This window comes from Delphinus delphis, chromosome 18, assembly GCF_949987515.2.
Source record: "Delphinus delphis chromosome 18, mDelDel1.2, whole genome shotgun sequence".
Taxonomy (NCBI): Eukaryota; Metazoa; Chordata; class Mammalia; order Artiodactyla; family Delphinidae; genus Delphinus; species Delphinus delphis.
The window spans coordinates 65980406-65993964 of NC_082700.1; positions in this window are offsets into that span (position 1 = coordinate 65980406).

The following is a 13559-nucleotide window of genomic DNA, read 5'->3' on the forward strand; positions in this document are numbered from 1 at the left end:
CCCAAGGTCAAAGGGATAATTATTATTTACACACACAAATACTGATACTTTTTCTCATTCAGCTGAAACCCCCTTTGCCTTGTTAAGATACCAGCTACTCATTCACCTTGCTTATCTAATTAACATCATCAAGGCAGATGGCAAAGATCAATATAGATGCTCCCTTAATGGACCTTCACTTAACCACCTGGCAGGATTAACCAACACTCGAAGTTTCACTTTCCAAGTTGAACAGACTGATAACCAACACCTTAAATGTTCAGATCTACTATGTCATTTTCAGGTACGCATAAACACTTCTGCTCACACCAGCTAATTATGTTTATCAAGACTTGGTTATTTTTATTTCCCAGCCTGTTTCTGTCCCTGCTATTGCAATTACATAATGTAATTAAATTCTATAAAAATCAACAAAGACGTTTTAAAAGTGTTTTTAAAAAGTGAATTGTTGTTTCTATGAATTCTAAGTTGAATGCTGTAGAAAGAATATGAGTTGAGAAAAAGATTGCTATTGAATTTGGTGTGGGTGAACACAGAATAATCCTTAACTCTAGAAGATTAATATACTCAGGTTGATTTCTAAGTATTTTTCACTTCTCACTTCCATTTCAAAGAAACCGAACTAGAAAATATAGGCAATACAAGATGAATTTAATTTACAGCAAGAAATCCAATATGTAGAATCAAACTCAGAGAGTCATGGCACTGCATCAAGAGATCAGGGAAAGAATCCACACTTCCATGTTTCAAGTTAAGTTAAAATTAATGGAAATTTCTACTTTTGGCTAACGTGGATGAACAAGAATTTCAAGAATTTCCTATCTGAAAACAGAACAAAATATATGGAACAAAGGCTTTCAAAACACTGGACATTAGGAAATGAAAGGAAACACTCTCTAAGAGACAGGAAATAAATTGGGTGTCCCCTTGCATTGCCCCAGCTAACTGTTTTGAGAGAGATTCCAAGCCAGAGCATAAGAGGGGAACCCAGGGAGAGCCCATTGAGCCCCCTGGATTGAGGAAATGGAGCTAAAAGTTCAGGGAGTCCAGACTGACTAGAGTTTGCAGGTCAAGTTTGGAGAGGAGAAAACTACACAAAGCAAACTCTAAGGATCTTCGGAGGAGCCCCACAAGCATTCAGCCGAGTGCAGATCCGTGCACACGTGTAAGGAAAAAACCTGCCAAAGGCTGGGGGAAAGTCACTGCAAAGTGTAGAGTGTCTGTTTCTACCAGTCAGCCTGGAAAGTGTTCTCATTCATGGAGCATTGAGGAGAGTTTGTCTCAGTCGTATGTAATGATTAGCTTTACCCTCACTACTGTTCCGATCAGGCCTAATGAATCTTAAAAAGCAAAACCCCAGGGCTTCCCTGGTGGCGCAGTGGTTGCGAGTCCGCCTGCCGGTGCAGGGGATATGGGTTCGTGCCCCGGTCCGGGAGGATCCCACATGTCGTGGAGCGGGTAGGCCCGTGGGCCACGGCCGCTGAGCCTGTGCATCCGGAGACTGTGCTCCGCAACGGGAGAGGCCACAACAGTGAGAGGCCCGCGTACCGCAAAAAAAGAAAAGCAAAACCCCAAAAGATGAAACAGATTTCCAAATTGCTTAAGAATTACATTCCAAGAATGGAAGCTCAAAAATATTTATAAGAATATACCATGCAAAAGGGGGATTGAGAAAGGGAGATTTATGTTTGCTCAGAGGAAGATGGAAGGGTCCATGAAGGAAATTTCCAGTGATTTCCAAGGGGCAGGGTGTTGAGGGTAAGTGCCTAGCTCTGTCTGGACAAACCTAAGTGTATGCAATACAGAGGCAGGAGACAGGGCTGGAAAGGAAAGTCGATGCCGTCATGGAAAACCTTGAATACCATGCGGAAGGCAGAACAGAGCCAGTGAAGCTTCCTTAGCAGGGGAGCATCCTGGTCAAACCACAGCATGATTACCTCCCCTCCGGATGGAGGACAGTTCAGAGAAGAGGACCTCTTGACTCCAGGGAGAAAAGTTAGGAGTCAACTGCAATAGTCCAGGAAAAATTGGTAGTAATGGCCTGGACCAGAGTGAACACATAGGGAACAGAAAGGAAGAGACCCAGATGGGCACTGTCTGATCATCACCGTCACCACCCCCAGCATCCCACACCACAACCACAAACACTGAAACTTCTGCGAGTCACTTTCTCTCCCCACTGTTGGCTTTCAAACCCCAGCAAAGCTGTGCTCTTTATGATTCATGTATTTCCACGCCAATCCTTCAGCTTCTGCTGTCTGGCCTCCTTATCCAAAGGGCAAGATCTTCACGCTCCCTAGGCTCCTGCAGGGATCTGACACCCACTGCTTCTCAGTGAACGCTTTTAAGTGACATTGAACTATCTGCTCCAGTGCATCAGTAAAGCGTTTCTATTTGACCTATGGAGACGTCACATTCCAGGTCAGCAGAATTCTCTTCTGTGCTGTTAATGCATGACTAACTACCTTGATCACGAAAATAAGCTCCCCGTCAGTGGTATTTTGCAGGTACAGGTGCAGAGATCTCAGCAACGGCAGAGTGCACTCGGGCACCATGGCAACCAGTGCGTCAGCCCGGGTACCCTCTGCAGTGTGGGAATAGTCAGCTCTCCATTCATTTTAGCTGACAACAAAAATGAGAGGCGTTCTGTCCTGCCTTGTCCTCTCAGAAAATGTTTGGCAGGTCCCAGGGTAGCAAGGATGCTGGTCTTTATGCCTGAGGGAAATTAGGATAGAGGTTGCAGCTCAAATTCACTCAAATGCTTTTGGTCCCTCTGCAGAGGCTGACTTCTAGGCAGGGGCTGGCTGGGTGTGTGTGCTGTTGTTGTTTCACATACGTTGTTTTAAACTTGATTAAAATCACAAATCACTTGCCAGAGACCTTGCCCCAGCTCTGCAGCCCCACAATTTTGGGGGCTTATGACATAACGTGCATCCTGTTGTTACTATTGTAAGTCTTGTGTAAGCGATGTCTCAAGTACCAAATTGTATTTGTTTCAGGGGTGTTCTGTAAGAGACGGAAACTCAGCTACAAGTATCTTAAGCAAAACTGGGCATGTAAAGGCATGTATAACTGGGCAGTCTAAGGTAGAGTTGACTGCAGGGATTCAAATAATATGGTTCTGTTCTCTCTCTTCTCTGTTTCTTTTTTTTTTTTTAATTTATTTTATTTATTTATTTTTGGCTACGTTGGGTTTTTGTTGCTGCGCTCGGGCTTTCTCTAGTTGCGGCGAGCGGGGGCTACTCTTCATGGCGGTGCGCGGGCTTCTCATTGAGGTGGCTTCTCTTGTTGCAGAGCACGGGCTCTAGGCGCGCAGGCTTCAGTAGTTGTGGCACGCAGGCTTCAGTAGTTGTGGCTCGCGGGCTCTAGAGCGCAGGCTCAGTAGTTGTGGCACATGGGCTTAGTTGCTCTGCGGCATGTGGGATCTTCCCGGACCAGGGCTCGAGCCCATGTCCCCTGTATTGGCAGGCGGATTCTTAACCACTGTGCCACCAGGGAAGCCCTCTCTGTCTGTTTCCCTCTCTCTCTCTCTCTCTCTCTCTCTCTCTCTCCCTCTCTCTCTCTCCCCCCTTCTCTCTCTCCAATACTTGGCCTAAGTCCCTCCTATTCTTTATGATGTGTACAAGTGCAGGGCCTGGCCAGAGACAGTTCTAGGCTTAGAGTCCGAGACTAGCAATGCCATAGCAAAGGGAGAGCATCTGTCTGCCAGCGTGTGTCATAGAAAATCTCAGGGAAGGGCTCTGATGGGCTGTCCTGGGTCACATGTCCACATCCAGTGGGAACTATGAGTGACCAAGCAAGTCAGGTGCCTATCACTCTGAGCAGAGGGATGGGTTCTGGGATTACCAGACCCAGAAAGACAAGAAGGAGAACTGTTACAAGAAAGGAGGAAAAGATGGTGGTCATAACAAAATAGACCAAACTAAAAAGGTAGGGAAAAAAAAATCTCAACTGGCTAGCACTTCGGGCTTCACCAAATTTCCCACGTTCAAGTACAATAGCTATAGCAGTGAAGGGTTGCCCAAGTCCGGAGGGCACCATTAACACTGCATCCTGTGGAAGCCCTGCCAGGGATGCCTTTCACAAGAGTACTATGGGAATTCAGCCCTGGAGTTGTGCAACCTCAGACTCTGTCTGGTCACTCCTTGAGGAAGGACAAGGGAAGTGGTGAGTGTCAGGGGCTGAAATCAGACAAACAGAGACCAATGCCTCAGCAGAACTGGAGATCTGAAAAAAGCCAAAGGTCTGGGAGATGGGAAGTCATCAGGGCTTGCAGAGGTCATATAGGCAGGAAAGTAATAACAGCAACGGAAGCATGAAAGGCAGCCTGGCTGGAGTAGAAGCTGTTTGCTCTCCGGCCCCCTCTCCATTTCTCGATGGGCACGAGCATCTCTGAGTGCACAGGAGGTAACTCCAGCTAGAGGAGCCATGCCTACGGAGGGCTTGAGTCAGGAGAGGAGGGGGAGTAGGTCCTCTTGCCCTTGCCAACAAGGCTGCCCAGCAAGAACGCCACCTGGCCTCCTGCTACCTGAGATGCTGGGCAGAGCACCTCAGTGGTGAGTGAAGCATGTTCCCCAGTGGTCAACAGGCTATTCAGCTGCGATACAATACCTTGGCCCTACCAGTGATTGATGCTACCAGTGTCCACTCTGATTGGTTAGTTCCTGTCCCATCTGGTCATCAACTATGTCTCACTACCTCTCTGGATGTGGGTGTCCTGTCTATGGATCTTGGGTCCACGTCAGAGTCACGCTCTCCCCGCCTCTTACTTCTGTGGACCCTGCACTCTGCGCTCCATCTCCCAGATCCAATGACATCTCTGACAAAGGAATCCTGTTGCTCACAGCTTTCAAAGGAATGAACTCTGAGCCCTTCTAAAAGAGACCATGCCCTACATTATAACATATCAGACTCTCCGGTGACCCCGAGAGGAGGTGTAGTTACTAACGGGGAAAGGCTTCTGCCTAAGACTGGGGTTTGTCTGTTAAAGTCACCGTCTGTTGGCTTCCCCTCACCACCGAACAGACAGACCTTTCTCTTCAGCCCTGGCCCTTAAGGGCAAGTGGAAGTGACACCAGACCGTGGGAGGGAAGAAGTGTCCAGAAAGGGAAGGCTTGGGGAAGGATTCTGTGCACGGAGCTTAGGTAGGAAAACTAAACCGCGAGCTGACACCTCTAGCTGCACCAGCCAGTCCCACCTGGGCGTAAACCTCGGATGAAATTGGGATCAAAAACCTGTCCGGGCTCTATTCCGTCTCCCGGTTTCTAAGCATCTGAAGGGCTTATGTGTTTAACTAGTCTTTGGTTTCTTAATTCATTCAGAAACCTCCAATGTTCTTTTACTGACCTGGGACGGCGTGGGTGTGGGTTGCATGAGTGTTTGTTGGGAGTAGAGTGGTCGGATGAGCGGCCCACCTCCCAGGAACCCCCAGAGGCCATTCGCCGAGTCTCTTCTGGTTTGATGTCCTTGACAAGTGAGTTTGGTGCCTCTAAACATCACTACCTTGAGGCATGCCTTTCCCCACACATCCTGGTTGTTCCAAAGCTTGGAGAAACCCCAGCTGGCACGTACATTAGGCTCATTCTGTGAGTGCAAAGGCGAATCTCCCGACTGGGGCTTGGAAGAGATATTGTTTCTTGCTCTCCTCTACCCTTCTCCAGCCTCCACGTCCTACTCAAGCTGAAGCTCCGGTGTGTGTAGCCTGATCCAGAGAAGGGCCTCTGCCTTCCCTGTGTCCACATTCTCAGCCTCCCACCTGGGAAGGTTGGCTGAGTATATTGTAGTAAAGAGAGCTCAGTGGCTAAATCACAGGCTCGGACTGAAATGGCCTGTGTTTGAATAACGGCTCTGCCACTTACCAGCTGTGTGAATTTAGGCAAATTTCCTAATTTCTCTGTGACCCAGTTTCCATATCTATAAAATTGGGGAGATAATAATGTCTATTTCTTGGGGATCTTGTGAGTATTAAATGAATTAATGCACACAAAAAGAGTGGTTTTAGTCTATTTATATTATGTATACTTTACCACATTATAAATAAATATTTTTAAAAAGTGGTATTACATTTTATCAAGTGCTTTTTCTGCATCTACCTAGATGACGATTTTTTTTTCTATTCTATTCTGAAATACATAGTGACATGCGTTGATTGATTTGGAATATTAAACCAGCTTTGTGTTCTTGAATAAAGCCAATCAGTTCATGGGACAATATCTTTTTGTTGTTGTTGTTGGGTTTAGTTTGCCAATTTTTTTTTCCAGACTTTTACATCTATGTTCATGAGAAACTTTGTCCTATGATTTCCAGTCCTGTAAAGTCCTTGTTATGTCTTTGTATTAAGGTTATGCTGGCCTCATAAAATGAGCTGTCAAGGGGTTCTTCTTTTTTTCTTTTTGTAAGATTTTTGTATAATATTGGTGCTATTTCTTCCTTAAATTTTTTTTTTTTTTTTGCGGTACGCGTGCCTCTCACTGCTGTGGCCTCTCCCGCCGTGGAGCACAGGCTCTGGACGCGCAGGCTCAGCGGCCATGGCTCACGGGCCTAGCCGCTCCGCAGCATGTGGGATCCTCCCGGACCGGGGCACGAACCCGTGTCCCCTGCATCGGCAGGCGGACTCTCAACCACTGTGCCACCAGGGAAGCCCTTCCTTAAATTTTAAAGAGAGTTTTCTCAGGACTAAATATGGACTAAAATTTTCTTTTGGAAAAGGTTTTTAATTACAGAGTAAATTACTTTCATTAGAAATAGTACTGTTCACATTTTCTACTTTCTCTTGTGTCAATTTTGAGATGTTCTATCTTTCTAGGAATACGTTAACTTCATTTAAATTTTCAAATTGATTGGCATAAAGTTGCCAAATAATATCTCCTAATTATGCTTTTAGTGTGTGTAGGATCTGTAGTGATGGTTCCCTTTTATTTCAGATGTTAGTAATTGCGCCTTGTCTCTGTCTTGCCAGTCTTGTCAGAGGGTTATCAATTTTATTAGTCTTTATAAAGAATCCGTTTTTTAATATGTTGATCTTTTTCTATTGTAAATTTCCTTTCTGTCACTAATTTCTTCTTCTTATTATTCCTTAATTTCTTCTTCCTTAGGATTTTCTAAATTCTTGAGGTAGATGCTTAGATCACTTTTTTCAATCTTTCTTCTATTCTAATACATGCATTTAAGGTTTCAAATTTCCCCTTAAGCATAGCTCTAGTTACATTTCACAAATTTTGATATGCTGTATTTTTATTATTTCATTCAAAATATTTTAAAATTTCTGCTGAAATTTCTTCGTTGACTCATGTGTTAAAGTGTTTTCCTTGTCTTCAAAAAATGTCTATTTTCTAACACATTTTGTTATTAATTCCTAGTTTAATTGCATTATGATCAGAGAAAATCTCCTTATTTCAATCCCCTGAAATTGTGTAAGGCATGCTTTATGACCTGCTTATGGTCAATGTATGCAAACATTTTCTGTGCAATTGAACAATTGAAAAGTATAGACGGGCTTCCCTGGTGGCGCAGTGGTTGAGAGTCCGCCTGCCGATGCAGGGAACACGGGTTCGTGCCCCGGTCCCGTAAGATCCCACATGCCACGGAGTGGCTGGGCCCGTGAGCCATGGACACTGAGCCTGCGCGTCCGGAGCCTGTGCTCCGCAACGGGAGAGGCCACAACAGTGAGAGGCCCGCGTACCGCAAAAAAAAAAAAAAACAAACAAAAAACAAAACACCACAGTGGCATTATTTTTAAAATAAACTGTGATTATAGATTTGTTTTCTTTTCTTTTTTTTAGTTTTGTCAATTTTTGCTTTACGTATTTTAAAGCTATTTTGTTCATTGTAAACATATTTAGAACTTTTATAATATCCTGTTGGACTGACTCCTTTTTTCTTGTGAAATGTACCTCTTCCTACATGGTAATACTTCTTGTATGAAAATATATCTTGGTTCATATTAGTATACAGCTGTATTTTAATTAGTCTCTGCATATCATTTTCCATTCACTTAGATTCAAACCTCCCATATCTTTATATTTCAGCAGTGTATGGTTGAGTTTTATTTTTTAATCCTATGTGACAATCTTGATCTTTTAACAAGAGTATTTAGTACTGCTACAGTTGGTGTAGTTACTTAGATATTTGGGTTTAAATTCACCATCTTTATTCGCTTTCCACTGGTTCTAATTTTTTTCCTTTTTTTCCTCTTCTATTAACTTGCTGGTTATACATTCTATTTCTCTTGTTTGGTGGTTTAACATAGACATTAGTCATGCATCTTTGACTAGTTAGTATCCGATATAAATTAGTACTTTTCCACTTGCTGCATAATGTATTGACTTAAAAACACTTTAACTCTATTTATTGCCTCCCATATTTTGTGCTATTCTTGTCATATATCTATGTCTATAGAGATAAATCACTATTTTTGTTTTATACAATCAATATTCATTTAAATTTGCCCACATGTATTTCCTTTTCTTTATTCTTTTGTGCATTTGTATGCTCTCATCTGGGATCATTTTACCCCTGTCTGAAAAAACACTTTTAGACTCCTGTCTGAAGAACCACTTTTTTAATCTTTTAGTGTAGGCCTACTGTTGACAAATTATCTTAGTTGTTGTTTGTTTGAAAACCTATTAACCTTGTCTTCATTTTTTGAAATTATTTTATTGAACATAGAATTCTAGGTTGGCAATTATTTCCTTCCATCATTTAAGAAACCTCAGAGTAATTTTCAAAGAGTACTGTCCTTCACTCTACCTCCAGTCTAGCCATGTGGACCCATCATGCATTTTCATCAGCTCCCAAATCCATCTGTCTCTCAGTTGGCTCTTGTCCAGTTGGCTCCCTTCTTGCCCTGAACTCCTGCCCTTCTTGAACTCTCTCCTCTCCAGCAGTCAGCATGCCCACCTTCTCCCTTAAGTGGTCACTAGCTGACCCAAGCCTTAAGACTCTCACAGCACGTGTGGGAAGTCTGGATGGAGCTGAAATAGGTGCCCAGATAAAACAGGAAACTAAAGTTTTCCCACATCTTCTCCCAAGTCCCAACAAGCATTTATGTGAAATGCTGCAAATACATTTCTCCAGTAGAGCTGGACCACCTGATACTGTACTTGTGAGAGTCTATCCTCCCAAGGCCTCTGTTGCCTCTCAAAAAAGGAATATTCCAGAAGAGCTGATAGCTCACTGGAAAGTCTGCAATTCTAAATGTAAATCAAAGATTACTCTGCCAACATAAAGAATAAACAAACGTTTAAATTTAATTTAATTTAATTTAATTTGTTAGTAGACAGAAGCCAGGAATAGGAAAAGGGTATTGTTATTCCACTACCAACTAAGAGGCAACAACCATTATGGTGTGACAGATTCTATTTCTTACCATGCATTTTCCATAACTGAGATCATTCTGTATTTACAATTTTGTAATTGCCCTTTTTGGGGGTGAAGGGATTATTTCTCTAGTATTTCCAAGGTTATTTAAAAATGTTTATTAATATCATTTAATAACTTTATGGTACCGTAGAGGTAGTGTGATTTTCTTAAAGGGTCTTCATATTGGCTATTTTTATCTTTGACCCCATAATAATCTTTATCATCTACTTGGTACCTTGTTCATAAGCCTCAGAACTCAATAACGTTTTTTAAAACTCTGAAGCGCCAGTTCCGTCCTTCCAGCAGAGCCAAGGGATCCAATTACAGTTCTCTCACAGAGTGATAGAGTCTCTCACACATTTTTTTTCTTACGGCACATTTTTCCTACTTTACATATTTTCCCCTCTTGCAGTTTTTCAAAATCAGCCTTGAACTGCTTCTAAATAGGTATCTCTGTGGCAAGGTATTCTTGTGTTATATTCTGATCATCTTTATGGCCATTTCAGAATTATATCAGATTTTAAACAAGAGCTATTTAGATTTATGAAGGGCCAGTAGCATTGCATGGACAACTTTGGTGATAATAGGAAGAAACTGCAATATGTGAAGATGAAGTAAATGTTTGCTCCCACCTCAACATCCAGGTCTGCCTTACAGCTTTACTTCAAAGCTCAGTGAAGGGCTTCCCTGGTGGTGCAGTGGTTAAGAATCCGCCTGCCAATGCAGGGGACACGGGTTTGAGCCCTGGTCTGGGAAGATTCCACATGCCACGGAGCAACTAAGCCTGTGTGCCACAACTACTGAGCCTGTGCTCTAGAGCCCACGAGCCACAGCTACTGAAGCCCATGAGCTACAACTACTGAAGCCAACGTGCCTTGAGCCCGTGCAACAAGAGAAGCCACTGCAGTGAGAAGCCCACACACTGCAATGAAGAGTAACCCCCTGCTCGCTGCAACTAGAGAAAGCCTGCACACAGCAACGAAGACCCAATGCAGCCAAAAATAATAAATAAATTTATATATATATATATAAAAGCTCAGTAAAAATATTCTTACTGGTGCAAGATCAACTTGAATGTGCTGGAGACAGTAAATCAGGCATCTGTCAGGTGAAAGGTACAAACTCAGAATCTGCTTTCCCTTGCACTCTGCCGTGTGGCTCTGCTGAATCCAGCATAATGAATTTCTCAGCATAGAAATTTGCTGAGAGGCACTTTCTGGGGATGGGGAATTCGACTGCAGGCATTTACAACGTCTTTCTGTGGCCAGACACTCAGAGACCACCTCACATGGCTGTATGCCTGAAATCCCACCTGCACACAGGTGTCAGGCTGGGAAGGCATTAAGCTGTCATGGAACCCTAAACCTAATCGATTCAATAAAAATCAAGTGAGGGTCTACTGTGTGCCAAGGTCTGTGCTAATTGAGGGCTCCCAAGATGACTAAGACACGTCCTTGACCTCAACGAGCTTAGAGTCATGACAGAGACAAAAGTGTAAGCAAATAACAGCCAGGGATGTAACTGATGCTGTGAGTGGTAGGTAGTAAGGATAGGAGGGGACAACAGAAATAGTGATAAACACTGAACAGCAGAAGAGACACTTGATCTGCATTTTGAAGGGTAAGTAGGAGTCAGACAGATCAAAGAAGAAGCTAAAAGAGTCCAGAAAGAGGGAGTAACAATAACAGAATTTGTTCAGCATTTTCCTATGTGCCAGGCTCTGCTCCAAGCCTTTTCTGCATATTATCTCATTTAATCCTCACAACAATACCATAAGGCAGATTCTATCCTAGTCCCAAAACACTAGAAGCTAAGGACCTTGCCCAAAGTCATACTTGTAGAACCTTAAACAACAAGGTGTGTTCAGGTAACTATCGTCGTTTTGATACTGCTGGAGCCTGGAGTCTGGTGGACACAGGGCCAGAGAAAAGGCCAGAGAAAGAGGGGTCAGATCTCAAATAATCTGAATGTTATGCTAAGAGATTTGGATTTTAATCCTGTAGGATGTTAAGAACTAAACATTTAAAGATTTTGAAAGATAGATCTGGTAGCTATGGTCAAACTAGAGTCAGGAAGCCAATTAGGAGATTATTAAAACAATACTGGGGAGAATGAATGAGCCCTTGAGCTGAGGGTGAGAAAGGGCGAAACTGAGAGACGATAGGGTGGTCTTTCCTGTATCTCTGGTTCCTGTTCTTCAGAGCATGTGGTATCAATCCCTCAGTAGGGGCCAGATGCAGCCAACAAAACCCACATCTGCTCTATTTCGCAAGGAATTGAGACAGGAAATGGGGGAAAAGGAAGTTTGGGGCAAGTGGTAACCTCACTTCCCAACTAGAGTGTCTGCCAGGCTGTCAGGATCTCCAGCAGGGGCTTTTCCTTGCCCAGGATGGTAGTCCCATTCTCCGTGGACAAACCAGGCAGAAGATCCTGTACACAAGTCTGGGGTCCCCACACCCAGGGTCACTTCAACCAGCAGCCTAGAAGTTGGCCCAAGAGTGAGATGTGGTTCTGAAAATTCTCCTCAATTTTTTGTATTCTTCCCTTCTATATCTGCCAAAGTACAGAAGCAGAAAACTGCATAGGATGAGAAAAACAATAAAAATAAATACAGGCATACCTGGAAGATATTATGGGTTTGGTTCCAGACCATTTGCAATAAAGTAAGTATTGCAGTAGAGTCACATGAATTTTTTGGTTTGGCATATAAAAGTTATGTTTACACTATACTGTAGTCTATTAAGTGTGTGATAGCATTATATCTTTAAAAATGTGCTTATCTTAATTTAAAAATGCTTTATTGCTAGAACATACTAACCAACATCTGAGTCTTCAGTGAGTCATAATCTTTACGCTGGTGGAGGGTCTCGCCTCCATGCTGATGGCCACCGGCTGATCAGGGTGGTGGGTGCTGGAAGTTGGGGTGGCTTGGTGGCTTCTTAGAATAAGACAACAATGAAGTTTGCCCCATTGATTGGCTCTTCCTCTTACAAACAATTTCTCTGTAGTATGCAATGCTGTTTGATGGCATTTTACCCACAGTAGAACGTCTTTCAAAGTTAGAAATACTCTCAAAACCTGCTATTGCTTTATCAACTAAGTTTATGTAATATTCTAAATCTTTTGTTGTCATTTCAACAATTTTCATAGCATCTTCACCAGGAGTAGATTCCATCTCAAGAAACCACTTTCTTTACTCATCCATGAGAATCAACTCCTCACCCGTAAAAGTTTTTTCATGAGATTGTAGCAATTCAATCACATCTTCAGGATCTAATTCTAGTTCTCTTGCTATTTTCACCACATCTGCAGTTATTTCCTCCAATGAAGTTTTGAACCCCTCAAAGTCATCCATGAGAGTTAGAATCAACTTCTTTCAAATTCCTGTGAATGTTGATATCTTGACCTCTTCCCATGATTACTAATGTTCTTAATGGCATCTGGAATGGTGAATCCTTTCCAGAAGGTTTTCAACTTACTTTGCTCAGATGCATCAGAGGAACCACTATCCATGGCAGCTATAGTCTTCTGAAATGTATTTCTTAAATAATAAGACTTGAAAATAAAAATGACTCCTTGATCCATGGGATGCATAATGGACGTTGTGTTAGCAGGCATGAAAACAACGTTCTTCTCATTGTACATCTCCATCAGAGCTCTTGGGTGACCAGGTGCATTGTCAATGAGCAGTAATATTTTGAGAGGAATCATTTTATCTGAACAGTTGGTGTCAAGAGTGGATTTAGTCTTAACACAGCTTTGACCTATTTATTATCTCACAGTTTCTGTAGGTCAGAAGTCCAGCAGAGTATGACTGGATTCTCTGCTCAGGGTTTCACCAGGTCAAAAGAATGGTCTAGGCAGGGCTGCCTTCCTTACTGAAGTAAAAGAATCCACTCCCAGGCTCATTCAGAATTCAGTTCCTTATTGTTGTAGGACTGAGGTTCCTTGACATCAATCTCTGGGCCAAAAACATCAAGCCAACTCCTTCTCACAGTTTGAACCCCTCTGACCTACCCTTCTGTCATGTCTCTGACTTTAAAATTCTCTGATTTTAAGGGTTCACGTGATTAGATTGGGCCCACACAGATAATCCAGGATAAACTCTCTATTTTAAGGCCCATAACTTTAATTACATAGAAAATGTCCCTTTACTCTTAAACATAAGAGGTTTGGGCATGGACATCTCTGGGAAATCT